This window comes from Somniosus microcephalus, chromosome 33 (genome assembly GCF_052327205.1).
Source record: "Somniosus microcephalus isolate GS21.2 chromosome 33, FLI_Smic_1.0, whole genome shotgun sequence".
Classification (NCBI taxonomy): Eukaryota; Metazoa; Chordata; class Chondrichthyes; order Squaliformes; family Somniosidae; genus Somniosus; species Somniosus microcephalus.
Window position 1 is genome coordinate 5,045,088 of NC_141019.1, and position 26,934 is coordinate 5,072,021.

Sequence of the window (26,934 nt, forward strand, 5' to 3'; positions counted from 1 at the left end):
GTCACTTGCACTGCAGCCATCAACGATTGTGGTAACACTGCATTGATAATGATGGGGTATATTGCAACAAGCCCAACGGCAGTGACCTCAGTAGTGTTGATACAACTTTCCTGTTCAATTATTCAGTGATTGTGTGGGAGACCCATTCTGACAACTGTTGGGGACAATATGATCAGCTATAAAATTGTGCGCTCATTGGAAAATATCATTTATATTACTTATGAGTGGAACATTGCAGATTAGCTCAAATTATCCAAATCACTTAATCTTTTTGTTTTAATAGAGCATGAGAAAGCATGAAACTAGAAAAGCCCATCAAGGCCCAATTCTTCCACAGAATTCGTACAATCTGAAATCAGGGCCTTCTGGCTGCTGCTCAAGAAAGCCTCGAGACCTTCAGATCGTTCTAGGGAGGTGTACAACAAACAGTTTATTAAAAAAAAAAAAAAAAAATTATTATTATTATCTCTTGAGTTGTGCAAACAGATGTAGAGTAACTGAAAATGACACAGATGAGTTTACACGTAGAGACCTTGCCCCCCACTAGCCAGCTCAAGCACTTCACGTGCATTGGCCCACCTCTGAACTAAACCAGATGGAGCACAAAGCTGAATGAACTTTCTTTATTCATTCACAGGATGTCGGCCTCGCTGGCAAGGCCAGCATTTATTGCCCATCCCTAATTGCCCTTGAGAAGGTGGTGGTGAGCCACCGCCTTGAACTGCTGCTGTCCTTGTGGTGAAGGTGCAATAAATACTGGCCATGCCAGCGACGCCACATCCCATAAAACGAATAAAAAATGTTTTTTCTAAAGTTCCAGCATTTTGACCCAGTGCCGATGAAGGGACGACGACATATTTCAAAGTCAGGATGGTGTGTGACTTGGAGGTGGCAGTGTTCCTGTGTGCCTGCTGCTCTTGTCCTTCTAGGTGGAGGTTGTGGGTTTGGGAGGTGCTGCCGAAGAAGCCTTGGCAAGTTGCTGCAGTGCATCTTGTAGATGGTACACACTGCAGCCACGGTGCACCAGTGGTGGAGGGAGTGAATATTTAAGGTGGTGGCTGGGGTGCAGATCAAGCGGGTTGCTTTGTCCTGGATGGTGTCGAGCTTGTTGAGTGTTGTTGAAGCTGCACTCATCCAGGCAAGTGGGGAGTAATCTATCACACTCCTGACTTGTGCCTTGTAGATGGTGGAAAGGTTTTGGGGAGTCAGGAGGTGAGACACTCGCCGCAGAATACCTAGCCTCTGACCTCTTGTAGCCACAGTACTCCAGTTAAGTTTCTGGTCAATGGTGATCTCCCAGGATGTTGATGGTGGGGGCTTCAACGATGGTAATGCTGTTGAATGTCATGGGGAGGTGGTTATGAAGGGATATTTACTAGTCCTAGCCCCTTTAAGGCTACCCCGGATCAGGCGTATTTCTCAGACGTTCACTTTCAACTAAAGTTTGAGGTAGCCAAATCCTAAAGACGCTTAATTGGGTCTAAAGGTCCAGGCTATCTCTCCCTAAAGGAAAGGGACAACCTGAGAATGTTACTGTCCTCCAGATAGCGCTTTTAATAAGTTTAGCTAGACTGTAAAGTGGTCTAATGAAGTCAATAAAGAATTTTCCCATTGGTTCATCAGCTTTCACAGGAGCCAATGGTGGTGGCTTAATTAGTGATGACTTATTGGTTAAATAGCATGGCTCACAATTTGCCACGTATGTTTTACAGGCCTTAAGCTTGCCTGGCCACCAATATAAGGGAGTCAATTTGCAGAATGTTGTTCCGGCACCAAAATGTGCTTGACCTATGCCCTCGTGCGCTTCTTTTACAAGCTGTTCTCGTTTGTGTCTCGGGGGTACCTCTCGGTTTCCCTTGGGCAACTTAACTAGTACAATACCTGTAGGGGTTTCTGAGTAAAAGTACTTTGGTGGATATCCTGGTGGATTCTCTTTTGTTGGGTCTAATAGCTGAATCAGTTCCTCATCCTGATTAGCTGCCCATTCTGCCCTAGTGATAACACTAATATTGGCAGGCCCCTCTCGAGGGGGTGTCATGCAGACCGAACGTTTCGCTTGTTCGTCTGCACTGTTGCCTTTTGCGTGTACTGTCCCAGTGGTATGCCCGTTTACATAAATCACCTGACAATTCTGTTTCTCCATCCTCGAACGGAGAATGTCTTCCCACAATGACTTATGTTTTATGGGTTTACCCTTATGATTGGTAAAGTTTGTTTGTTCCCAGAAAACTAGATCTTGGTTATATCCTCTTTTACAATAGTCACTATCTGTACAGATTAGTGTGGGTTTAATAAGGTCTGCCTTTTCTAAAGCGTACTGTAATGCTGCGGCTTCAGCATATTGCGCTGTCTTATGGCCAAGGGGTATGGACAGTAATTCTTCTGGATAAAAAGAATCTCAAAGTCCCTACTACTATCCTCATCCCAGCTGAGGATTATTGGGATATCCCTTTTTTTAATCGTCATTGACAATCTGTCATAGTAAATGACTTGATGGTAGCAATCGTTTGAATTTCCTAATAAAAAGACTTGGCCATTTCTGACCGGGTTTGCCATTTTGTCAGAACCTAACCTCGGTTAGGATTTAATATGAACTTTATAAGAAATTTCTAGACCTCAATGGTATATTGAGGGAGTTCTGATTTAAGTTCTATGAGGTCTGATCAGGGACTTGTCATCTCTAGAGACTTAAATCTGGGTCTTAGTACCACTGTCAGTAAAACACTGCTTCTATACTTAACAATCTATGAGATGGATATAGATATAAATATAAGTATAGGGTTCTGTATCAACTCGTTAACACACACATTGGTCGCCAACTGAAGGGATATTTACTAGTCCTAGCCCCGTTAGAGCTACCCCAGATCAGGCATATTTCTCAGACGTTCACTTTCAACTAAAGTTTGAGGTAGCCGAATCCTAAAGACACTTAATTGGGTCTAAAGGTCTGGGCTATCTCTCCCTAAAAGAAAGGAACAACCCGAGAATGTTACCGTCTTCCAGATAGTGCTTTTAATAAGTTTAGCTAGACTGTAACGTCCCGGATATTATGAGGGTCTGGAAAACTCCCCCAGAAATGTAACTCTTCGCCAAAGAGTGTACAGAGGTTGAGTTTGCGAGTTATTGTTACAGAAGACTTGAGACAATTCTAAAAATATATAGAGATTTATTAAAAGAACTGACATGCAATTTACAGTTGGTGCATCAGTCAATCGCAACATTTAACAGTTCTAAAAAGAGAAAAAATACTACCTTTTTAACAAAGAATCTTACTTTTAAATCTTAACTTCGCTACAGTATTACAGTTCTTAAAGGTTTCTTATACAGAATATCCATCAATATCAAATACCTTTTGTAGTGTACCTTTAAGGGGAGAACTACTTTTTACAGCTCCTGTATACTGTAGTACCGGCAGTGACCACACCTGTATATAAACCCTGAGTAGGGATCTGTACACTTAGTTTTAGAGTAACCCTCATCCAGTAATCACCTGTTGATTATTCCCTGCAGTCTCTTGTCTCATTATTGAAGGAAATACAACATCAAGATACACGGATCTAACAGTGGCGACGAGGCGATTCAAACCTACCTGCAACTCTGCATCACCTCCCAGGGATTCGCTCCTGGAGAACAGTGAAAGAAGGCGGCCGAGCCCAGAAGCACGGGCGTTGACCATCCAGTGGAGATTTGAGCATCGCAGGGGAGGCTGTTGAGAGCTGGGATTGGTTCTCCAGTCACGGTGGTCCAGCTAAACGGGCTGGCAGCAGGTACGGCGCAGACCTTTCCCGGACAGCGGCGGCTAGAGCTGACCGATGGCACAGAAAAGGCCAAGCAGCGTCGACGGGAGAAGAGAGGGTAGAGCGCACAGGGCGCAGCCGGTGTTCAGGACCGAGCGGCGTCGACGGGAGAAGAGAGAGGGTAGAGCGCACAGAGCGCAGCCGGTGTTCAAGGGCCGAGCCGCAGCGGAGAAGAAGGGAGAGCGCGGGAGACGCCATTTTGAGCCGCAGCGGAGAAGGGAGAGCGCGGGAGACGCCATTTTGAGCCAGTCTAACCACACCCAAAAATGCCGAAGAGTGGCAGTATCACAGCGTTCAACAATGAAGTCGAAGATTGGACAACATATGTCGAACGCATTGAAGTATACTGCAAGGCGAATGAAGTGCCAAATGACAAGAAAGCGCTGGTATTGTTGAATTCAATGGGTGCAAAAACATATGGCTTACTGCGAAACCTAGTAACCCCAGAGAAACCAGCGGAAAAGAATTTTGAAAACATAGTGTCAATCCTACGGGACCACTTAAACCCCACACCGCTGCTGATAGCGAAAGATTTAAGTTTCACAAAAGGAACCAGCATAAAGATGAAAGTAATGCTGAGTATTTAACGGAACTGCGCAAGCTATCGAAACACTGCCAGTTTGGAACGGGACCAGCAGATACTTTAAGGGACAAGTTTGTGTGTGGGCTTCAAAGTGAAGGAACCCAGAAACGGCTTCTATCAGAAAAGGATCTTACGCTGGACAAGGCTTTCAGCATAGCAGTATCACACGAAGTAGCAGCACGGGGCGCGGCTGAGATGCAACGGAGACCGCAAGAATATGGCACAAATGAAATGGCATACGGAACAGTGAAGTGCTATCGCTGCGGCAGAACAACACACAACCATAAGGATTGCTGGTTCAAGGACCAAGTGTGCAGACAGTGTGGAAAAGTAGGACACATAGCAAGAGTCTGCAGGTCAGAAAAGAAAACCAGCAGCAAGAAATCTCCACAGGAGAAGTACAAGAAGGTACATAAGCTGACGGAGAGTAGTGCAGACGAACAGAAAAGGGATACAGACTCCGGAAGCAAGGAGCTGGGTTGTCTGAAACTACATATTGTGATCAAAACGGAGGATCACCAAACTATCTGGGTCACGCTCAAGATAGCCGGAGTCCAAGTGAAAATGGAATTGGACACAGGATCAGCCCTAACAGTCATAAACCGAAGGGACTACAAGCGGCTATTCTCACATATACCCTTGAAAGCTACAGAGATTGTCTTGAAGACGTACACGGAGCAAAAAGTCTACCCCAAAGGAAAAATAAGGGTGTGTGGCGACACGCCACCACTGGACATAATCCGCTCACGGCGGCACGGACAGTTTAAGCAGACTCCCCCAGCCGGGGGCCCTTTCCTCCAGCAACTTGTTTCCCGCAGGGACAGGCTGCCAGGAGCACTTCCTGTCTGGGGAGTATTTAAGTGGTTGCGCGGGCTTTTCCAGTTCCTCTCTGCCATGAGGTTGATTAAAGCAGTTGTGTTTCACTAACTCTGGTCTCGACTCCCACGTTTGCCGCGGTATCTCAACAGGTGAACGTTATATATAACAGCAAGGAAACGCCAAAAATGGACCTATATATATTGCCAGAGGGAGGACCACCACTACTAGGACGTGAATGGATCCGGAAGATACAGCTAGATTGGCATTCCATACAAGCACTGACTGTAGATGCCAAAAAGGATGACGACGTCACACCTGGACGACTGTCAAAAATGCTAACTGACGCACAAGAAGTGTTCCAGGAGGAACTCGGAACACTAAAAGGCATAACAGCGACGATCAAAATAGAGGAAAATGCAAGCCCAAAGTTTTTTTAAGACCAGACTGGTGCCTTATGCGATCCGCCCAGCCGTCGAAGCAGAGCTGGAAGGTTTGGAACGTTCAGGAGTACTGTCCAAAGTGGACTGGAGCGAGTGGGCTACACCCATCGTTCCTGTAATGAAGAGGTCGTTGAGTAATACGCCTGGGGAACCAAAGAAGGTTCGCATCTATGGGGACTTTAAGGTGACAGTGAACCCAGTCCTTCACACTGTACAATATCCGCTTCCGCGGATTGAAGATATTTTCGCCTCGCTATCTGGAGGGAAACGCTTCACTAAGATTGATCTGGCCCAGGCGTACCTGCAAATGGAGGTAGAAGAAGCCTCGAAACAGTACCTCACGATCAACACTCATAAAGGTCTCTACCAATACAACCGGCTGGTGTTCGGGGTAGCATCGGCTCCGGCTATTTGGCAAAGGGCAATGGATCAAGTCCTGCAAGGGATTCCAGGGACCCAGTGTTATTTGGATGACATCCTGGTCACGGGCAAAAATGACAGTGATCACCTCGCCAACCTGGAGCAGGTGCTCACTAGATTGAAGGAATATGGGCTCCGAGCTAATCGCCACAAATGCGAGTTTTTCCAGAAGCAGATCTCGTATTGTGGCCACGTTATTGATGAAGAGGGGTTACATAAGTCCCCTGAAAAGATTGAGGCAGTAGTCAAGGCTCCAGCACCGGAAAATGTGTCACAACTGAGGTCGTTCCTCGGGCTGGTGAACTACTACCATAAGTTCTTGCCAAATTTGTCTACCGTACTACACCCACTGAACACCCTACTGCAAACGGGGGTACCATGGAAGTGGAATGACGAATGTAAACGAGCTTTCCAGAAGAGCAAAGAATTGATCACATCAAAAGAGGTGTTGGCTCATTTCAACCCAGCACTACCAATTCGGTTGGCGTGTGATGCATCACCCTGTGGCATTGGAGCGGTGCTGTCGCACAAATTCCCAGACGGCTCAGAGAGGCCAATAGCCTCACTAACCTCACTAGATCACTAACCTCAGCCGAGCGTAACTACGCCCAGATTGACAGGGAGGCCCTCAGCCTAGTGTGGGGAGTGAAAAAGTTCAACCACTATCTGCACGGGCAGAAGTTCACCTTGCTGACTGACCACCAACCACTTGTCTCCATCTTTAATCCAAAGAAGGGTGTTCCGGTGATGACTGCGCAATGGCTACAGAGATGGTCCCTTTTTCTAGGGGCGAACCAATATGAAATCGAGTATAAGGGCACGAAACAGCATGGAAACGCTGATGGGCTATCACGCCTGCCACTGCCTACTGCGGAGGAAGCGCCAGCAGTGGACCCTGTCGAAATATTTCATTCGACTATAATTGAACGCTTGCCTGTAACTAACGCTGAGATAGAGAAGGAGACCCGAAATGACCCGACACTGTCTTGCGTATATGACTTGACGGTGAAGGGATAGCCAACCCATGGCGACTCCCTGTTGCCAGCATTCTCATCCAGCAGAGAACAGCTGTCAGTATGCCAGGGGACCTTGATGGGTGGAATTACCACTCGGGATCCACACAAGTTAAGGGAGAGAGTGCTCAATGAGCTTCACGAAGGCCATCTGGGAGGGGTGAAAATGAAAAGCCTTGCTAGGGCTTATGTGTGGTGGCCGGGGATCGATCAGCAAATCGAGGACCTGACAAAGAGCTGCTCAGGATGCCAGAAGGTCCAAAATGCACCACCACATGCCCCTCTACACCCATGGGAGTGGCCCTCATCTCCATGGCAACGGGTGCATATTGATTTTGCTGGTCCATTCATGGACTCGGTGTTCTTAATAGCCGTGGATGCGCACTCGAAATGGCCTGAGGTGATCAAAAATGTCCTCCACCACCACGGAGAAAACTATTGCAGTCCTACGGACCATATTTGCCAGGAACGGCTTGCCAGAGCAGATTTGCTCTGATAACGGACCACAGTTTGTGTCCGAGGAGTTTCGAAGATTTATGAAGAGGAATGGGGTAAAGCATTACACATCCACCCCGTGCAGGAAGTGTGTCCAGCTGCAGCTCCTAGCGGACCGCATGGCGGCGCTGGAGCTGCGAATGGACTCACTCTGGAGCATACGCGATGCTGAGGATGTTGTGGATAGCACATTCAGTGAGTTGGTCACACCGCAGGTAAAGGCTAGCTCAGACAGTAAATGGGTGACCAAAAGGCAGGGTAAAGGCAGGAAGGTAGTGCAGGAGTCACCTGCGGTCATCTCCCTCCAAAACAGGTTTACCGTTTTGGGTACTGTTGGGGGAGATGACTTATCAGGGGAAGGCACCAGCAGCCAGGTTCAGGGCACCATGACTGGCTCTGCTGCACAGAAGGGCGGGAAAAAGAGGGATAGGGCTATAGTGATAGGGGATTCAATTGTAAGGGGGATAGATAGGAGTTTCTGTGGCCGAGACCGAGACTCCAAGATGGTATGTTGCCTCCCTGGTGCAAGGGTCAAGGATGTCTCGGAGCGGGTGCAGAGCATTCTGAAGGGGGAGGGGGATCAGCCAGTTGTCGTGGTACATGTAGGTACCAACGATGTAGGTAAAAAGAGGGAGGAGGTCCTACAAGCTGAATTTAGGGAGTTAGGAGCTAAATTGAAAAGTAGGACCTCAAAGGTAGTAATCTCTGGATTGCTACCAGTGCCACGAGCTAATAAGTTTAGAGAGAGTAAGATAGATAAGCTAAATACGTGGCTTGAGCAGTGGTGCAAGGGAGAGGGATTTAAATTCTTGAGGCATTGGAACCAGTTCTTGGGGAGGAGTGACCTGTACCAAGGGGACGGTCTACACCTGAACTGTGAGGGAGCCGATGTCCTCGGGGTAATATTTTCTAGGGCGGTTCGGGAGGATTTAAACTAATTTGGCAGGGGGATGGGAACCTAGGTAGTGGAAAAGAGGGAAGTCATATGAAGTCAGAAATAGATGGTAGAAAGGTGAGAAGCAATAAGCAAAGGAGAAACACAAAGGGCCAAACTAATTCATAATGAGAGTGTGAAAAAAGCAAGCCTGAAGGCTTTGTATCTTAATGCTAGAAGCATTAGGAACAAGGTGGATGAATTAGTTGTGGAAATAGAGGTAAACAAGTATGATTTGATTGGGATTACAGAAACGTGGCTGCAGGGTGGGCAAGGCTGGGAACTTAACATCCAGGGATATACAATATTTAGGAAGGATCGGCAAAAAGGTAGGGGAGGTGGGGTAGCATTGCTGGTAAAGGAGGGGATTAATGCAATGGAAAGGAAGGATATTAACTCGGATGAAACGGAATCTGTATGGGTAGAAATGAGAAATAGCAAGGGGAGGAAAACGTTAGTGGGTGTGATATATAGGCCTCCGAATAGTAATATGGAGGTGAGGGAAGGCATAAAAAGGGAAATTAGAGAAGCGTGCGATAAGAGCACAGCTGTCATCATGGGTGACTTTAATTTACATATTGATTGGACTACCCAAATTAGTAAAAATTCTGAGGAGGAGGAATTCCTGGAATGTTTTCGGGACGGTTATCTGGACCAATATGTCGAGGAGCCGACTCGAGATCAGGCCGTTTTAGACTGGGTATTGTGCAATGAGAAGGGACTTATCAGCAATCTTCTTGTACGAGGCCCCTTGGGTCAGAGCGATCATAATATGATCGAGCTCTCAGTCGAGATGGAGAGTGAGGAAATTGAATCAGAGACTAAGGTCCAGAACTTAAATAAAGGGAATTACGAGGGTATGAGACGGGAATTGGGTAAGATTGATTGGGTGGTGTTTCTGGGGGGATTGACAGTGGATAGACAATGGCAAGCATTCAAAGATAGAATGGAAGAATTCCAGAACATGTTTATACCGGTTTGGCATAAAAATAAACCTAAAAAGCGGAGCACTTGACAAATGGGGAAAGGATCGGACAGAGTCAACATGGATTTACAAAGGGTAAATCGTGTTTGACTAATCTGCTGGAATTTTTTGAGGAAGTAACTGGTAAAATAGATGGGGGAGAGCCAGTGGATGTGGTGTACCTTGACTTCCAGAAAGCCTTCGATAAGGTTCCACACAAAAGATTATCATGCAAAATTAAGGCTCATGGGATTGGGGGCAAAGTATTAACGTGGATAGAGAACTGGCTGGCGGATAGAAAACAGAGAGTTGGAATAAACGGCTCGTTTTCGGAGTGGCAGGCAGTGACCAGCGGGGTGCCGCAAGGATCTGTCCTGGGACCCCAGCTGTTCACAATATATATAAATGATCTGGATCAGGGAATTGGATGCAATATTTCCAAATTCGCTGACGACACTAAACTAGGAGGAGGGGTGGGCTCTGATGAGGATGTCAGGAGGCTACAGTGCGATTTGGACAGGTTGGGGGAATGGGCGGATACGTGGCAGATGCACTATAATGTGGATAAATGCGAGGTTATCCACTTTGGGGGTAAAAACAGGAGGGTAGATTATTATCTAAATGGCAATAGATTGGGAGATGGGGAAGTGCAGAGGGACCTGGGTGTTCTTGTGCACCAGTCACTGAAGGAGAGCATGCAGGTGCAACAGGCGATTAAGAAGGCAAATGGTATGTTGGCCTTCATATCAAGGGGGTTCGAGTATAGGAATAGGGATACCTTACTACAGCTGTACAAGGTGCTGGTGAGACCGCATCTGGAGTATTGTGTACAGTTTTGGTCGCCCCATCTGCGGAAGGATGTTCTTGCCATGGAAAGAGTGCAACGGCGATTCACCAGGCTGATACCTGGAATGGCGGGAATGACCTACGAAGAGAGATTAAATAGTTTGGGCTTGTACTCACTGGAGTTTAGAAGATTGAGAGGGGATCTCATCGAAACATATAAAATTATGGCAGGCCTGGACAGGCTGAATTCAGAGAGAATGTTTCCAATGGCCGGGGAGCACAGAACCAGGGGCCACAGTCTAAAAATAGCGGGCAAATCATTTAAAACAGAGATGAGGAAGAATTTCTTCACTCAAAGAGTGGTGAGCCTGTGGAATTCCCTGCCACAGAGGGCTGTGAAGGCTAATTCAATAAATATTTTCAAGAGAGAATTGGATATATTTCTGAAGGCTAAGGGGATTAAGGGTTACGGAGAAAAGGCGGGGACGGGGTACTGAACTGGTAAGATCAGCTATGATCTCAGACGAAGATCAGCCATGATCTCATTGAATGGCGGAGCAGGCTCGAAGGGCCGAATGGCCTACTCCTGTTCCTATCTCTATGTTTCTATATTTCTATGTATCATCCAGCCACAAATGGATTGGCTGAGAGGTTCATACAAACCTTTAAGAAAGCAGTAAGGGGCATGTGCGATGACGACATTCCACTGCAGCACAAGGTGGACAATTTCCTGTTAGCCTACAGAAATGCGACACATGCAGTCACCAACCAGACCCCGGCCATGATGTTCTTTAACCGAAGGTTGAGATCTCGTATGGATTTGCTCAGACCAAATGTACGAAGAGATGTTGAGAATAAGCAATTCCAGCACATCAATGAGAAGCCGACAAGGAGCTTCAATGTAGGGCAACCAGTCTTGGCCCGCGACTACCGAACAGAGAAATGGCAACCAGGAACGATATGCACACGGCAGGGGCCACTAATGTACACAGTGGATGTTGGGGAGAACATTGTGAGACGCCATGTTGACCAGATCCTAGAGTCACAGGAACGAGTCAACCCCATATCTCGCCCATACGTACCTGGTGATGAATCCGACATACCGGTAGCATCTACCCCAGAAACAGTAGCATCGGAAGCTGATGAACCAACCGACGACAGGGGGCCAGAATCGCCTCCGCACCAAGAGCAAGACACTCCGGAAAGGCGCTATCCAGAAAGGATCAGGAAGCCTCCCCAAAGACTGAATTTATAAATAGACTATTTTCAGTTAATGTTGCATGGTAAAAGTATTAATTGTAATTAGTTGATATTTAATTGTTAAATGAATGTTATGGTACTGTTAATCTAAAAGGGGAGGAATTGTAATGTATGTACCTTTAAGGGGAGAACTACTTTTTACAGCTCCTGTATACTGTAGTACCGGCAGTGACCACACCTGTATATAAACCCTGAGTAGGGATCTGTACACTTAGTTTTAGAGTAACCCTCATCCAGTAAACACCTGTTGATTATTCCCTGCAGTCTCTTGTCTCATTATTGAAGGAAATACAACAAGATACACGGATCTAACACCTTTGATCCCCGAGGTACAAAGAGTTTGAGACTACAGAGCCACCTCTGAAGCTGAGAATCGCTTTGCCCGATTAAAGCGAGTCTGATATCCCATTTGAAACTTCAATATTTATACCCTTTTTCAGTGGTATTTCCTTTAAAGTTTCTGCTGATGCAAGTTAATTATCCCTATTCATCTTTCTGCCGACCTCTGCAATTCTTACTGCTACATCAGCCAGAATCTTGTCTCATCTCCAGGTGTTCTAGGGTCACCGTATAGAACGGTGTGAAAGGCAGGTGTTCCTTATTATGTCATCTTTATGAAGTTTAAATTAGAACACCTTATCCAGGGTGAACCAATGGCCCAGAAATTCCATTCGCAGCCCTCCCGCGGGCAGAGGGCTGCGATCCTCAAAAATCTGCGCCTGGACCGGAGGGCTCCCGGGAGGCGCAGAATTCCGTTGATGTGCCGCCTCAAACTGCCGGTGTGCAGGGCACGCATATCCCAGGGGCGCAGCTAGTTCGCAGCGTCCCTGGGATCACATGGGCCATGGGGAGCCAATCAGGGCAGGGAATCTCCATTTATAGATTTGACAGGAAGACCTGTCAAATCTATGAATAGAGATCAGCTCCAAAACATAAGTAAAACTTCAAATACATTTTTAAAAAATCACATTTTTAAAATGACTATAAATTACATAAATTTAAATTTTTGTTTAAAATAGTTAATTTTTGAAAAAAATTAAGTTTTTAACGAGGCTAAAATAAACTTACCTTTCTTTAAAGTATTTTAAAATGATAAATCAGTGGGAAACATTTTTTTCTTTTACTTTCTTCACCTTTTACCTTGTTAAAAGCAGGTCTTGTGCCTGCTTTTCCAGGCGCAGCTGTTTCAGACTTACCTGGACTGAAGCAACTGTTGAAAAAACGAAAGTTGCAGCTGTATGCGCTGCCGCGCAGGCGCAGGCGTTTGTCCTGTGAAGCCCTTTCTTTGAAGAACGGAAGTTCCGGTTTCCAGTGCATGCGTAAAACCGGCACTTCCGTTGGCCCTACAGGTGAGTACACAGCGCGTACACACCCGTAGGGAACAGAATTTATGGGCCATTGTTTTTATTCCCAAATGTCAGCCTGTCAGAGCCATGCACCTTCTGTTTCAATAAGGTTATTTATTCAGGGTTAACAACTGTCTTATCTCAATAGCCAGAATTCTTTCATCGTTCGGTTTCTAAATTTCCAACCCCAGTTTGTCATGTTTTAATAAGGCCAAAATTCTTTCATAAGATAGTGTGTTTTTCTGAATAGGTTATATGGCTTATTCCTTCACACCCCCCTCTTGACCAAAAAATGAGCTCGAGCATCAAGGGCAGAATTTGGTCAATGTTTCAAGTAAGGTTACAATAGTACATTAATTTCACGAGATTCACAAGAGCCCAATCATGTGCTACATGAAAATACCTTTAACTCGTCCCAGGACAATGTTTTGCCTTATTTTAAACTGAACAGAAATTAAAAGAATGATTGGTACATTGTCGTGCAATTAGCGAAACAACATGTAATTAGAATGCCCAATTGGCAGATGTATGTTCCGTAGAGGTGAGTTATTCATATGAGTCAAGAAGACGTCATTTGGAGCTGGCTGAAGCTTGACACGCTGTTCCATTGATCCAGCGTGAGGACAGATTCTTGTTTTCGTAAAGGCCTTGCCAAAAGCTCAGTTGATTCCTTCTCCGTCCACAGTGTTTTCCTCCTTCGTTGAAGTAACTTGTTGGTCTTTACTTGTTTTGGTTGTGGCTTCTTGTGAATCCAATTCCTGAGGCGTTGCCAAGCATCATGTGGAGGAGTCGGCGACACCGTCTGACTGACCGTCGTCAGTAATTCGATCGCATCCATTTCCTGTGTCGTGCTCCAAACTGGGTCTTGAAAGACAGTGTACGACTGCACCTTGTATCGTTCCTCCATTTCGGTACCCCGCAGGACATCTTTTTAGATTGTCTATGGAGATAGTTTTAAAAATGTGCTTGCCATTCGGTAGATTAATATGTATTTCAACAGTGCTTTCATTAATAACGGAACATATTTGAACAGGTTTTTTCCACTTAGGTCTTAAACCAGGTTTTTGCTCGAACTTCTTTTCCTGTACCCATTCTCCTGCTAGGGGTTGCCATTCTTTGTTTGTCAATTTTTTCTGCCTATTTGTCTCCCTTATCCTCTGATCAATTTGATGTATTTCCTCTGTTACTTTTTTAAAAATCTAACTGTCGCAGTGGGTCAAGGAATCAGAGAGTGTAGAGGCAATAAAAGAACCATGGGTAAGCGGTGTACGCATCTCAACCTCATACATGAAATAATATGGAGTTTTAGTGGACACTGTCCCTGATGCAGATGCAGTGATAGCTGCACCTCCGGAATGACGGTGGTCCACTTATTTCCCCTGATTCTCAACACAAAGCTGGGTGGGCGTGTGTGCTGCGAGGAGGATACCGAGAAACTCCAGGATGATTTGGACAGGTTGGGTGATTGGGCAGAAGCATGGCAGATGCAGTATAATGTGGATAAATGCGAGGTTATCCACTTTGGTGTCAAAAACAGGAAGGCAGACTATTATCTGAATGGCAATAGATTGGGAAAAGGGGAAGTGCAACGAGACCTGGGTGTCCTTGTGCACCAGTCGCTGAAGGTAAGCATGCAGGTGCAGCAGGCGGTGAAGAAGGCAAATGGTATGTTGGCCTTCATAGCAAAAGGGTTTGAGTACAGGAGCAAGGATGTCTTGCTGCAGTTGTACAGGGCCTTGGTGAGGCCACATCTTGAGTATTGTGTGCAGTTTTGGTCGCCTTATCTGAGGAAGGATGTTCTTGCCATGGAAGGAGTGCAGCGAAGATTCACAAGGCTGATCCCTGGGATGGCAGGAATGACGTATGAGGAGAGATTGGGTCGATTGGGCTTATACTCGCTGGAGTTTAGAAGAATGAGAGGGGATCTCATTGAAACTTATAAAATTCTGACAGGTCTGGACAAACTAGATGCAGGTAGAATGTTCCCGATGGTCGGAGAGTCCAGAACCAGGGGTCATAGTCTAAGGATAAGGGGTAAGCCATTTAGGACTGAGATGAGGAAGAATTTCTTCACCCAGAGAGTGGTGAACCTGTGGAATTCTCTACCACAGAAGGCGGTTAAGGCCAAGTCTTTAAATATATTCAAGAAGGAGTTAGATATATTTCTTAGAGCTAAAGGGATATGGGGAGAAGGCAGGTACGGGGTACTGAGTTTGGATGATCAGCATGATCACATCGAATGGCGGAGCAGGGTCGAGGGGCCGAATGGCCTACTCCTGCTCCTATCTTCTATGTTTCTATGTAATAGCTTTTTTACTTCCTGAGTTTTACGTTCCACCAGCCCCGCTGATTGCGGATGGCGTGGTGTGCTCTAACCCAATCCCCCTTTGTTCGCAGTAGTCTTTGAAGACCTTGGAGACAAAGGCTCCGCCTTGATCGGAGTGTAAGAGTTTGGGTGCACCAGCTACAGTAATTATGTCAGTAATAGCATTGGCGAGTGCGTTTTCCAAAACAGTTTTTGTGGGGACCAGCCAGCAGAAGGAAGTGCATCCATCAACACAAATGAGAACATGTCTGTATCCCAAAGACGGGGGAAGTGGTCCAATGAAATCAATAAAGAATTTTCCCATTGGTTCATCAGCTTTCACAGGAGCCAATGGTGATGGTTCAATTAGTGATGACTTATTGCTTAAATTGCATGGCTCACAATTTGCCACGTATGTTTTACAGGCCTTAAGCTTGCCTGGCCACCAATATAAGGGAGTCAATTTGCAGAATGTTCTGGTTATGTGGCTTATTCCTTCACAGTTAGACTCTCTCTTGTTGGAGATGGTCATTACTTGCCACTTGTGTTACAAATGTTACTTGCCGCTTACCAGCCCAAGCCTAAATGTTGTCCAGGTCTTGCTGCATGTGGGCACAGACTGCTTCATTATCTGAGGAGTTGCGATTGGAACTGAACACTGTGCAATCATCAGCGAACAGCCCCACTTCTGACCTTATGATTGAGGGAAGGTCATTGATGAAGCAGCTGAATATAGTTGGGCCTAAGGCATTGCCCTATGATATACCTATCAATTCGTCCAATAAAAAGCGACGAGTTAGGAACGTAACTAAAGGTTTTTATTGACTAAATAACAGAGCCCACCCTCGTGGGTGATCGGGTCCAACAAGGAGGAATACCAGCCAGTCGACTACCTTTATACCTGGGCAGGTAGGTGGAGCCATGGGCGGAGTCGGAGGTGGTCAGCCCAGGTATAACAGCGCGACGAGGCGACCTCGTATAGTGATACAACAGTGAGAACAGTGATAACAATACAACAGTGATAACTATAGTGTAACGATAGTGAACGATAAAAGTGGTTTACCACGTTCACCCCTTGTTTAGATTTGAGTCCGGCGGGGTGAAGTGTACTACCAGTTCTGGTATGTCAGTCTGTCCGGAGGCCTCGTAAGCCTCTCCGATCGTCGCAGCGGCGGTGCTGCATTATCCGGTGTTAATGCTGGTGTCTGCGTGGTCGGCGAAGGCTCGTGGGGTTCCGGCATGCCGTCTACCTGGGCTGGAATTGGGGGGGTGGTGGGGGGGGGGTAAAGGTGGTGTCTCCGGAGTGCCCGAGGGTGCGAGGTCTCGTAAGGAGACAGTGTCCTCCCGCCCGTCTGGGTAAGCCACGTAGGCGTACTGGGGGTTGGCGTGCAGGAGGTTCACCCTCTCGACCAGGGGGTCCGTTTTATGGGCCCTCACGTGCTTTCGCAGCAAGACGGGCCCCGGAGAGGTCAGCCAGGTTGGTAGAGTGGTTCCCGTAGTCGACTTCCTGGGGAAAACAAACATTCGTTCATGGGGGGGTGGCGTTAACGGCAGTGCAAAGTAGTGACCGGATGGAGTGCAGCGCTGTCGGGAGGACTTCCTGCCAGCGGGAGGTTGGGAGGTCCTTAGACTTTAAGGCTAAGAGGACGGCCTTCCATACCGTCGCGTTCTCTCTTTCCACCTGGCCGTTCCCTCGGGGGTTGTAGCTGGTGGTCCTACTTGCTGCAATACCTCTCGCTAGTAGGAACTGACGGAGTTCCTCGCTCATGAAGGAGGAGCCCCGGTCACTATGTATATAGTTCGGGAACCCGAACAAGGCGAAGAGGTCGTTCAGGCACTTGATGACTGTGGTACTGGTCATGTCTGGGCAGGGGAAGGCAAAAGGGAAGCGGGAGTACTCCTCGACGATGTTGAGGAAGTACACATTGCGGTCAGATGACGGTAGAGGCCCCTTAAAGTCGATGCTCAGACGCTCGAAGGGGCGGGTGGCCTTGATCAGGCTTGCTCTGTCCAGCCTATAGAAGTGCGGTTTGCACTCGGCGCAGGTCTGGCAGTTCCTGGTCATGGTCCTGACCTCCTCGATGGAGTAGGTCAGGTTGCGGGCCTTAATGAAATGGTAAAGTCTGGTGACCCCGGGGTGGCAGAGGTCGTTGTGGAGGGTCTGAAGTCTATCAATATGCGCGCTGGTGCATGTAATTCGTGAAAGAGCATCAGGGGGTTCGTTCAGCTTACCTGGCCGGTACAAGATATCATAATCGTAGGTGGATAGCTCGATTCTCCACCTCAAGATCTTGTCATTCTTGATTTTGCCCTTCAGCTTGTTATTAAACATGAAAGCAACCGAACGTTGGTCGGTGAGGAGGGTAAATCGTTTGCCTGCCAGGTAATGCCTCCAGCGCCGTACCGCCTCCACAATTGCCTGGGCTTCCTTCTCGACCGACGAGTGTCGGATCTCGGGGCCCTGTAGGGTCCTTGAGAAGAAGGCCACCGGCCTCCCCTCCTGGTTAAGGGTAGCGGCTAGGGCGAAGTCGGATGCATCGCTCTCCACTTGGAAGGGGATGGACTCATCCACTGCGTGCATTGTGGCCTTGGCTATGTCTCCCTTGATGAGGGAGAAGGCCGCGCACGCTTCCTCCGTGAGGGGGAAGGATGTGGACTTCATGAGGGGTCTGGCTTTGTCCGCATAATTGGGCACCCATTGGGCATAGTAGGCGAAGAGCCCCAGGGTTCTCTTAAGTGCCTTAGGGCAGTGGGGGAGGGGTAGCTCCATGAGGGGGCGCATTCTTTCGGGGTCGGGGCCGATGAGTCCGTTCTCTACTACACAGCCAAGGATGGCAAGGCGCGAGGTGTTAAACACACATTTCTCCTTATTGTAGGTGAGGTTCAGCCGTTGGGCCGTACGGAGGAATTTCTCCAGATTCACGTCATGGTCCTGCCGGTCGCGGCCGCAGATGGTGACGTTATCTAGATAGGGGAATGTGGCCTGCAGTCCGTTCTGGTCAACCATCCGGTCCATCTCCCTTTGGAAGACCGAGACCCCGTTGGTGACACCGAAGGGGACCCTAAGGAAGTGGTATAGGCGCCCATTCGCCTCGAAGGCGGTGTACTGGCGGTCCTCGGGGTGGATAGGGAGTTGGTGGTAGGCCGACTTAAGGTCGATGGTCGAGAATACGCGGTATTGTGCAATCTGATTGACCATGTCAGATATGCGGGGAAGGGGGTATGCGTCCAGCTGGGTGTATCTGTTTATGGTCTGGCTGTAGTCGATGACCAGGCGATTTTTATCGCCGGTCTTAACGACCACGACCTGGGCACGCCAGGGGCTGTTGCTCCCCTCGATAATGCCCTCTTTCAGGAGGCGCCGCACCTCAGAGCTAATGAAGGCTCTGTCCCCAGCGCTGTACCGCCTGCTCTTGGTAGCGACGGGTTTGCAGTCGGGGGTGAGGTTAGCGAACAGGGAAGGTGGCGGCACCTTGAGGGTGGATAGGCTGCAGGTGTTACGCGGTGGGCGGTTTAACATTCGCTGGTTGTCGACTGTGAGTGGGGGGAGGGGTCCACCGTATGCTAGGGTTACACTTTGGAGGTGGGATTGGAAGTCCAGCCCTAGTAGGACGGCAGCGCAGAGCTGGGGGAGGACGAGGAGTTTAAAATTTTTATACTCCGTACCCTTAACCGACAAGGTCACAACACAGTAGCCGCTAATGTCCGTGGCGTGGGACCTCGATGCCATCGAGATTCGGTTGCGCGTTGGCAGGACAGGGAGGGAGTAATGGCTCACCGTGTCTGGGTGGATGAAGCTCTCCGTGCTTCCGCTGTCGAACAGGCAGGTCGTGGCGTGGCCGTTTACTTTGATGTCCATCATCGACTTGGCCAGGTGGTGTGGGCGGGCTTGATCCAGAGTGACGGAGGCTAGTGTGTAGGTAAGCGAGTCGTTGTCGTCTGCGGGCGAGGCGGTCGTCTGGTCCGGGGGCCCGGTGGCAGTCGGGCGTGGTGGGTAAAATGGCATCTCCCACAAGGTAGGACAAAATGGCAGAGAAGATGGCTGCCCCCATAACTCACATGAGGCACTATTGGGGTCGGTTGCCTTGATCAAAGATGGCCACCCCCATGACTCACGTGTGGGGATGCTGGCCTCAGTTGCCTTGAAAGAAGATGGCCGCCCCCACAGTTCGCATGAGGCACTGCTGGCCTCTGAAGATCCGCTCCTGCAGGCCTTAGAGAAGTGGCCTTTCTTCCTGCAGGTTGAGCAGGTAGAGTTCCTGGCTGGGCAGCGCGACCTCGGGTGCTTCTGGCCGCAAAAGAAGCAGCCGGCGGCCCGATCGCGGGTGCCCGATGTCGGAGCCGGTACCGGGGGTGGCGGTCCCGGTCGGGTCCGGGACGCCGACGCTGAGGTAGGTCCCGGGGGCGGCGCTGCGAAGGGTATTGCGGTAGGGGTCGGGCCCGAGTCCCAGGGTCGCGAGCAGTACCTGGAAAACGCCTCCTGGTCCTGATGGGCCACCTCTAGGGAGAGAGCGAGGGCTTCAGCTTTGTCCAAGTCGAGGTCTTTAGCTTCAAGCAGTCTTTGCCGTGAGTAGTCGGACCGTAGGCCTTTCACAAAGGCATCGCGGATATTATCTTCCGTATTTTCAACAGCCGTCACCGCTTTAAAGTCACAGTTCCTGCCGAGTGCTCTTAGCGCCCGTAAAAATTCAGCTACAGACTCTCCTGGCTGTTGCGGGCGGGATCTTAGGAGGTGCCTGGTGTACATGTAATTTACCGGGCTCCGGTACTGCTGTTTCAGTAGGTTGATAGCGGCCTCGTATGTAGTCGTGTCCTGGATGAGTGCGTATACTCTCGGGCTCGCTTGGGCGTTCAGAACTCTTAGTTTGGATCTCTGAGGGACGCCGGATTCTTCCAGGTAGGATTCGAAGCAGTCCAGCCAGTGTTTGAAGTTGAGGGCTGAGTTTGCTGCCTGTGGGTTTAGATCCAAGTACGGTGGTTTGAGGGCTTGCAGCCAAGCTGGCTGGTGTGGCTGGTGTAGCCCGGTGTCTGAAAGCTGCTGTGGCTGTGCTTCTGGGAGGGCTTCTGGCTGGCCAGTAGTAGACATCTTTAAAATTTAGTCAATAAAATTGATATACCTATCAATTCGTCCAATAAAAAGCGACGAGTTAGGAACGTAACTAAAGGTTTTTATTGACTAAATAACAGAGCCCACCCTCGTGGGTGATTGGGTCCAACAAGGAGGAATACCAGCCAGTCGACTACCTTTATACCTGGGCAGGTAGGTGGAGCCATGGGCGGAGTCGGAGGTGGTCAGCCCAGGTATAACAGCGCGACAAGAGGCGACCTCGTATAGTGATACAACAGTGAGAACAGTGATAACAATACAACAGTGATAACTATAGTGTAACGATAGTGAACGATAAAAGTGGTTTACCACACCCTACACCTCATCTGAAAGACGGCACCTCCGAAAGTACAGCAATCCCTCAGTACTGCGCTGGAGTGTCAGTCTAGATTTTGTGCTCAAGTCTCTGGAGTGGGACTGGAACCCACAACCTTCTGACTCACAGGTGAGTTTTTTTTCCCAATATATTTTATTGTTGCATCTTTATTTGTTATATTTCTGCTACTTCATTCAATTATGAATGTATTGTTAAATGTTAATTTTAGTCATCTTTGATACTGTATTCACCATAGGTTAGTAAGACATTTTAGGCCTGATTTTACAAATGCATGCCAAGCCTTGTCCACCAGTATCGCACATTGCAAGGATGATACCAGAACTGAGAGGTTATACCTATCAGGAAAAATTGAACAGGCTGAGACTCTCTTCTCTAGAAAAGAGAAGACTGAGGGGTGACCTGATAGAGGTCTTTAAGATTATGTAGTGGTTCGATAGGGTAGACGTAGAGAAGATGTTTCCACGTGGGGAGACCAGCACTTGGGGCCATCAATATACGATAGTCACTAATAAATTCAACAGGGATTTTAGGAGAAACTTCTTTACTCAGAGAATGGTGAGAATGTGGAACTCGCTACCACAGGGAGTGGTTGAGGCGACTAGTATAGATGCATTTAAGGGGAAGCTAGATAAGTACATGAGGGTGAAAGGAATAGAAGGATATGTTGATGGGGTTAGATGAAGAGGGTGGGAGGAGGCTCGTGTGGAGCATAAACACCGGCACGGACCAGTTGGGCTGAATGGCCTGTTTCTGTGTTGTAGACTCGATTGTAATATAGAAAGTTGGCCCTTATATATATTTCTATGGTACTGGTAGCTCCCCTGTGGTGTTACACACAGGGAATCAAGACCAATTGTAGTCTTGTCCTTGAGGGGTCAAAGACAGAATCTGTTTGGTTGGAGTTAAGAAACAATAGAGAAGCTATTACACTACTTGATGTAATTTATAGGCCACCAAATAGTGAGAAGGAGATAAAAGAGTAGATTTGCAGGGAAATTACTGAGCGGTGCATGAACTATAGAGTAGCGATAATGGGAGACTTTTAACTATCCTAATATTGAATGAGGCACTGATTGTGTTAAAGGCAGAGAAGGGAGGAATTTCTGAAGTGTGTTCAGGAGAATTTTCTTTATCCGTATGTTTCCTGCCCAACGAGGATGGAGACATTGCTGGGTCAAGTGGAGAATGTCACAGTGGGAAAGCATCTCTGGAATAGTGTTCATAGTATCGTAAGGTTTAGATTAGTTATGGACAAGGAACAATCTAGAATAAAAATACTTAACTGGAGGAGGGCTAATTTTAGCGAACTGTGGAGGGATCTGGCCCAGGTAAATTGGAGTCAAAGGATGGCAGGCAAAAATGTAATCAAACAATGGGCTGCCTTTAAAGAGATAGTTCGGGTACACTCTAGGTACATTCCCACAAGGGGGAAAGGGAGGGCAACTAAAGCCAGAGCACCCTGGATGACTAGGCAGTTGGAGAGTAGGATGAGGCAGAAAAAGGCATATGACAGATGCCAGCCTGATGATGCAAGGGAGACTCGGGCTGAATATAAAAAGTACAGAAGAGAAGCAAAAAAGGAAATAAGAGGGGTAAAGAGACAGTATGAGACTGGATTGGCGGCTAACATAGAAGGGAATCCTAAGGCCTTCTATAGGCATATTAACAGTAAAAGGCTTGTCAGAGAAGCGAAGGGGTCGATTAGGGACCAAAAGGGAGAACTATTGGTGGAGGCAGAAGGCATAGCTGGGGTACTAAATGAGTACTTTGCATCGGTGTTTATCAAGGAAGAGGACTTTGCCAAAGCTACGGTAAACGAGGAGGTTGTCGGGATACTGGCTGAGAAAAATTGACAAAGAGGAGGTACTAGAAAGGCTGGCAGTACTTAAAGTGGATAAGTCACCCGTTCTGAATGGGATGCATCCTAGGTTGCTGAGGGAAGTAAGGGTAGAAATTGCGGATGTGCTGGCCATAATCTTCCAATCCTCCTTAGATACAGGGGTGGTGCCAGAGGACTGAAGGATTGCAAATGTTTCAGCCTTGTTCAAAAGAAGAGAGAAGGATAAACCTGGCAATTACAGGCAGTCAGTTTAACGTCAGTCATGGGGAAGCTTTTAGAAACAATAATCTGGGAGAAAATTAACAGCCACTTGGACAAGCATGGACTAATAAAGGAGAACCAGCATGGATTTGTTAAAGGCAAATCAAGTTTGACTAACTTGATTGAAGTTTTTGATGAGGTAACAGAGAGGGTGGATGAGGGCCGTGCAGTTGATAGTGTGTATATGGACTTTCAAAAGGCGTTTTGATAAAGTACCACACACTAGGCTTGTTAGCAAAATTGAAGCCCATGGGATAAAAGGGACAGTAGCAGCATGGTTACACCATTGGCTACGGGAGAGTTGTGGTGAATGGCTGTTTTTTGGACTGGAGGGAGGTATACAGTGGAGTTCCCCAAGGTTCAGTACTAGGACCACTGCTGTTTTTGATATATGTCAATGACTTGGACTTGGGGGTACAGGGCACAACTTCGAAATTTGCAGATGACCTGAAACTTGGAAATGTAAACAGTGAGGAAGGTAGTAATAGACTTCAAGAGGACATAGACAGACAGGCTGGTGGAATGGGCGGACACATGGCAGATGAAATTCAACGCAGAAAAGCGTGAGGTGATACATTTTGGTAGGAAGAACGAGGAGAGACAATACAAGCTAAAGGCTACAATTTTAAAGGGGGTGCAAGTACGGAGACCTGGGGGAGTTTGTGCTCAAATCTTTGAAGGTGGCAGGACAGGTTAACAAAGCAGTTAATAAAATATACAGGATCCTGGGCTTTATAAGTAGAGGCAGAGAGGACAAAAGCCAGGAAGTTAGGCTAAACCTCTATAAAACACTAGTTTGGCCCCAGCTGGAGTATTGTGTCCAATTCTGAGCACCACACTTTAGGAAGGACGTGAAGGCTTTGGAGAGGGTGCAGAAGAGATTTATTAGAATGGTTCCAGGGATGCGGGATTACAGTTATGTGGATAGACTGGAGAAGCTGGGGTTGTCCTCCTTAGAGTAGAGAAGGCTAAGAGATTATTTGATGGAGATGTTTAAAATCATGAAGGGTTCAGATAGAGTAAATAAAGAGAAACTGTTTCCAATGGCTGAAGGGTCGATAACCAGAGGGCACAGATTTAAAGTGATTGGCAAAAGAACCAGAGCCGACATGAGGAAAAACTTTTTTACGAGTGGTTAGGATGTGGAATGCACTGCCTGATAGGGTGGTGGAAACAGATTCAATAGTAACCTTCAAAAGTGAATTGGATAAATACTTGAGGGAGAAGAAATTGCAGGATATGGGGAAAGAGCGGGGGAGTGGGACTGACTGGATTGCTCTTCGAAAGAGCCGGCGCAGACTCGAGGGGCCGAATGGCCTCGTTTTGTGCTGTAAGATTCTATGATTGTATGATACCAGTTAGAGGAGGGGGGACAATCGGACCTGGGCGCACAGATGTAATGCAGTCCCCATTTTTATATTTCCATTAAAAATGTCCAGATCCAGATTAATAACAGAGAATGCTGAGGCTGTAGCCCCTCCATTGTTGGGAGGGTGTAATTACAGTGCGACAAGTTGACATAAGTAGGTTCTATTATATAAATGTTTCATTTAAAATACAAAAAGCTGGTGGGAAGTTGCTTGTACATGTAAGATATTTAATATTATTGTAGATGTTCCTTATAGCGACTATTTTAAATATCAATTTTATAATATATCATTCCACTGTACAATTGTAACTAAATCTAAAGTTTTTTTGTATGTAATAATTGACTGTAATAACAGTGTCCTAATATTGATTGTAAATTTGGGATCTCTCCACCTGTGTTCACAGCAAATAGGAAGTTCCCATTTGCAGACTGGATCTCCTGTGAACTAAAATTTGTTCTTTTATATGAGCCATGAATAGGGTGGCACACCTAAAACTAACATTTTTATTGTAGTGTTTTACGCTGGAGACCAAGTGGACTGCCCATCACGTTTCCCTGTCCACTCCGAAAGATGGTAAATATCACCCCATCAGGTTGTAAAGTTTAGGCTAAAATTGTAGTCAGATTTATTTACAAGCAAGATAATTACACAGAAGCTGAAAAACACAGTAAAAGACTAGCAGTGCGATAAATCTTGATTTTAAAGATATATAAACTGTTCCAAAATAATTGAAGTCTGAAATTCTAGCAGTAATTTTCAGTAATTATCAACTCTGTTTAATGAAACATTACATGGGTGATGACTGCAAATAGCCACTCTTATCCACGCTGTGGAATGGGCATTGTGAAGCAAGGAACTAAGGACCCCAGAGATGTTCCGGAAGTTTTTTCTTTGAATTTGCAGCAAGTCATTTGAAGATCAAACAGATTTTTCTCTGTCGTCAGACAATTAAAATATTGAACCATATCTGACGCTTCCACAGATATGAGATAAACAGTCACCTCTTCATCACTAGCAATGAATTTTATCTGCTTCCCCTGGTCTACAAGCTTGCAAAATTCAATTTCTCAAAACAGTCTGGCGCAGACATCAAGTAACCTTTTGACACAATTAACTTTTGAATACAGGCACCATCATCAAATGAAAGAAACCAGCCATGGCAGGTGACTGTCATTGAGCAGGGCTGAAACAAGAGAGTTTCCCTCTGGGCCAATACAGAGAGCTAAGTTAAGCCATCTAAACATCTGAAACCTATAACCTCTCATTCCTGGTATCATTCGAGTGAAATTTCACTGGCCACTTCCATGGCTGTAATAGTCTCCCTATAATGGGGTGTCTAGAACTGCGCACAATATTCCATCTGTGGCTTAACCAATGTCTTGCACAAATTCAACATCATTTTTTGCTTTTATATTCGTTGCCCTATGTATAAAACCCAGAGTCCAGTTTGCCTTTTTATGGCCATTTTCACCTGCCGTTCCACATTTATGGGGACTTTAATGTATCTGCACCCCTGATGCACTATCAACAACACCAAAGACTACGAGTTGAACTTATACGAAGTAGGCTTTTATTGACTAAGAACTGGAGCATGCCTCTGCTAGTGGATCCATCCTAAGAGCTCCCGGGGGAAGGGTGGTGAGTCACCTTTTATACCCGGGCTTAGGGGTGGAGCCAGGGGCGGAGACATGCCCGGACCTATACAGAGTTAACAGTGGTTTACCACAACCCCTAGATCTCTCTGTTCCACCGTTCTGTTAAGCCTACCACTTAGGGTATTCTTCCTTTCACAGTTATTTTTCCCAAAATGTACCACTTGACCTTTCTCTGCTTTGAACTACACCTGTGTCCTCTGCCAGCCTGTCTCTGCCTATGAAGTGAGTCTGTGTCTTTCCCCCAAGCTTCAGGGGAAAGCAATCACTCAATCGTATCTATTTACCAGACTATTATTTAAAATGAATTGGACACAAGTGAGAAGTGCCCATTTAAAAAAAATGACCTCAGCCAAGCAAGGGAAGGAATGCTGGAAGAACAGGAATTTCCACCCAGGCTGGTTCCTAAGTTGGGTTACCCAGCTGAGCTTTAACTAATGGGTCGTTACATCAGAGAACCTGTAAAGGTCACCCTGTCCCGTGTCTCGTCCCATTCTTGATTTTTTTTTTTGAAGTGAAACTCACTATTTATGAGGCAAAAAAAATGAAAATGCACCGGTTTCTGTACAGCAAGGCCCATGTTTTGAAATAATGCATGTTTAAGTGTGCTTAGTAATCCTACTCATTCCTATTAACATGCCAGGGTTCATGTCCTTGAACAGAGGCCCGACCAGTCCCCATCCACCACCACCCTCCTCCGCCTGGCTGAACTTGTTCTCACATTGAACAACTTCTCCTTTGACTCCACTCATTTCCTCCAAATCAAAGGTGTTGCTATGGGTACCCGCATGGGTCCTAGCTATGCCTGTCTTTTCGTGGGATATGTGGAACACTTTGTTCCAGTCCTACTCGGGTCCCCTCCCTCACCTCTTTTTCTGGTACATTGATGACTGTATCGGTGCCGTTTCCTGCTCTCGCTCTGAACTAGACAATTTCATTCACTTTGCCTCCAATTTCCACCCCTCACCTTCACATGGTCCATCTCTGACTCTTCCCTTCCTCGACTTCTCCGTCTCCATCTCTGGGGATAGGTTATCGACCAACATTCACTACAAGCCCACTGACTCCCACAGCTACCTGGACTACACTTCCTCCCACCCCGCCTCCTGTAAGGACTCTATTCCATTCTCCCAGTTTCTCCATCTCCGCTGCATCTGCTCTGACGATGCCACCTTCCACACCAGTGCTTCCGACATGTCTTCCTT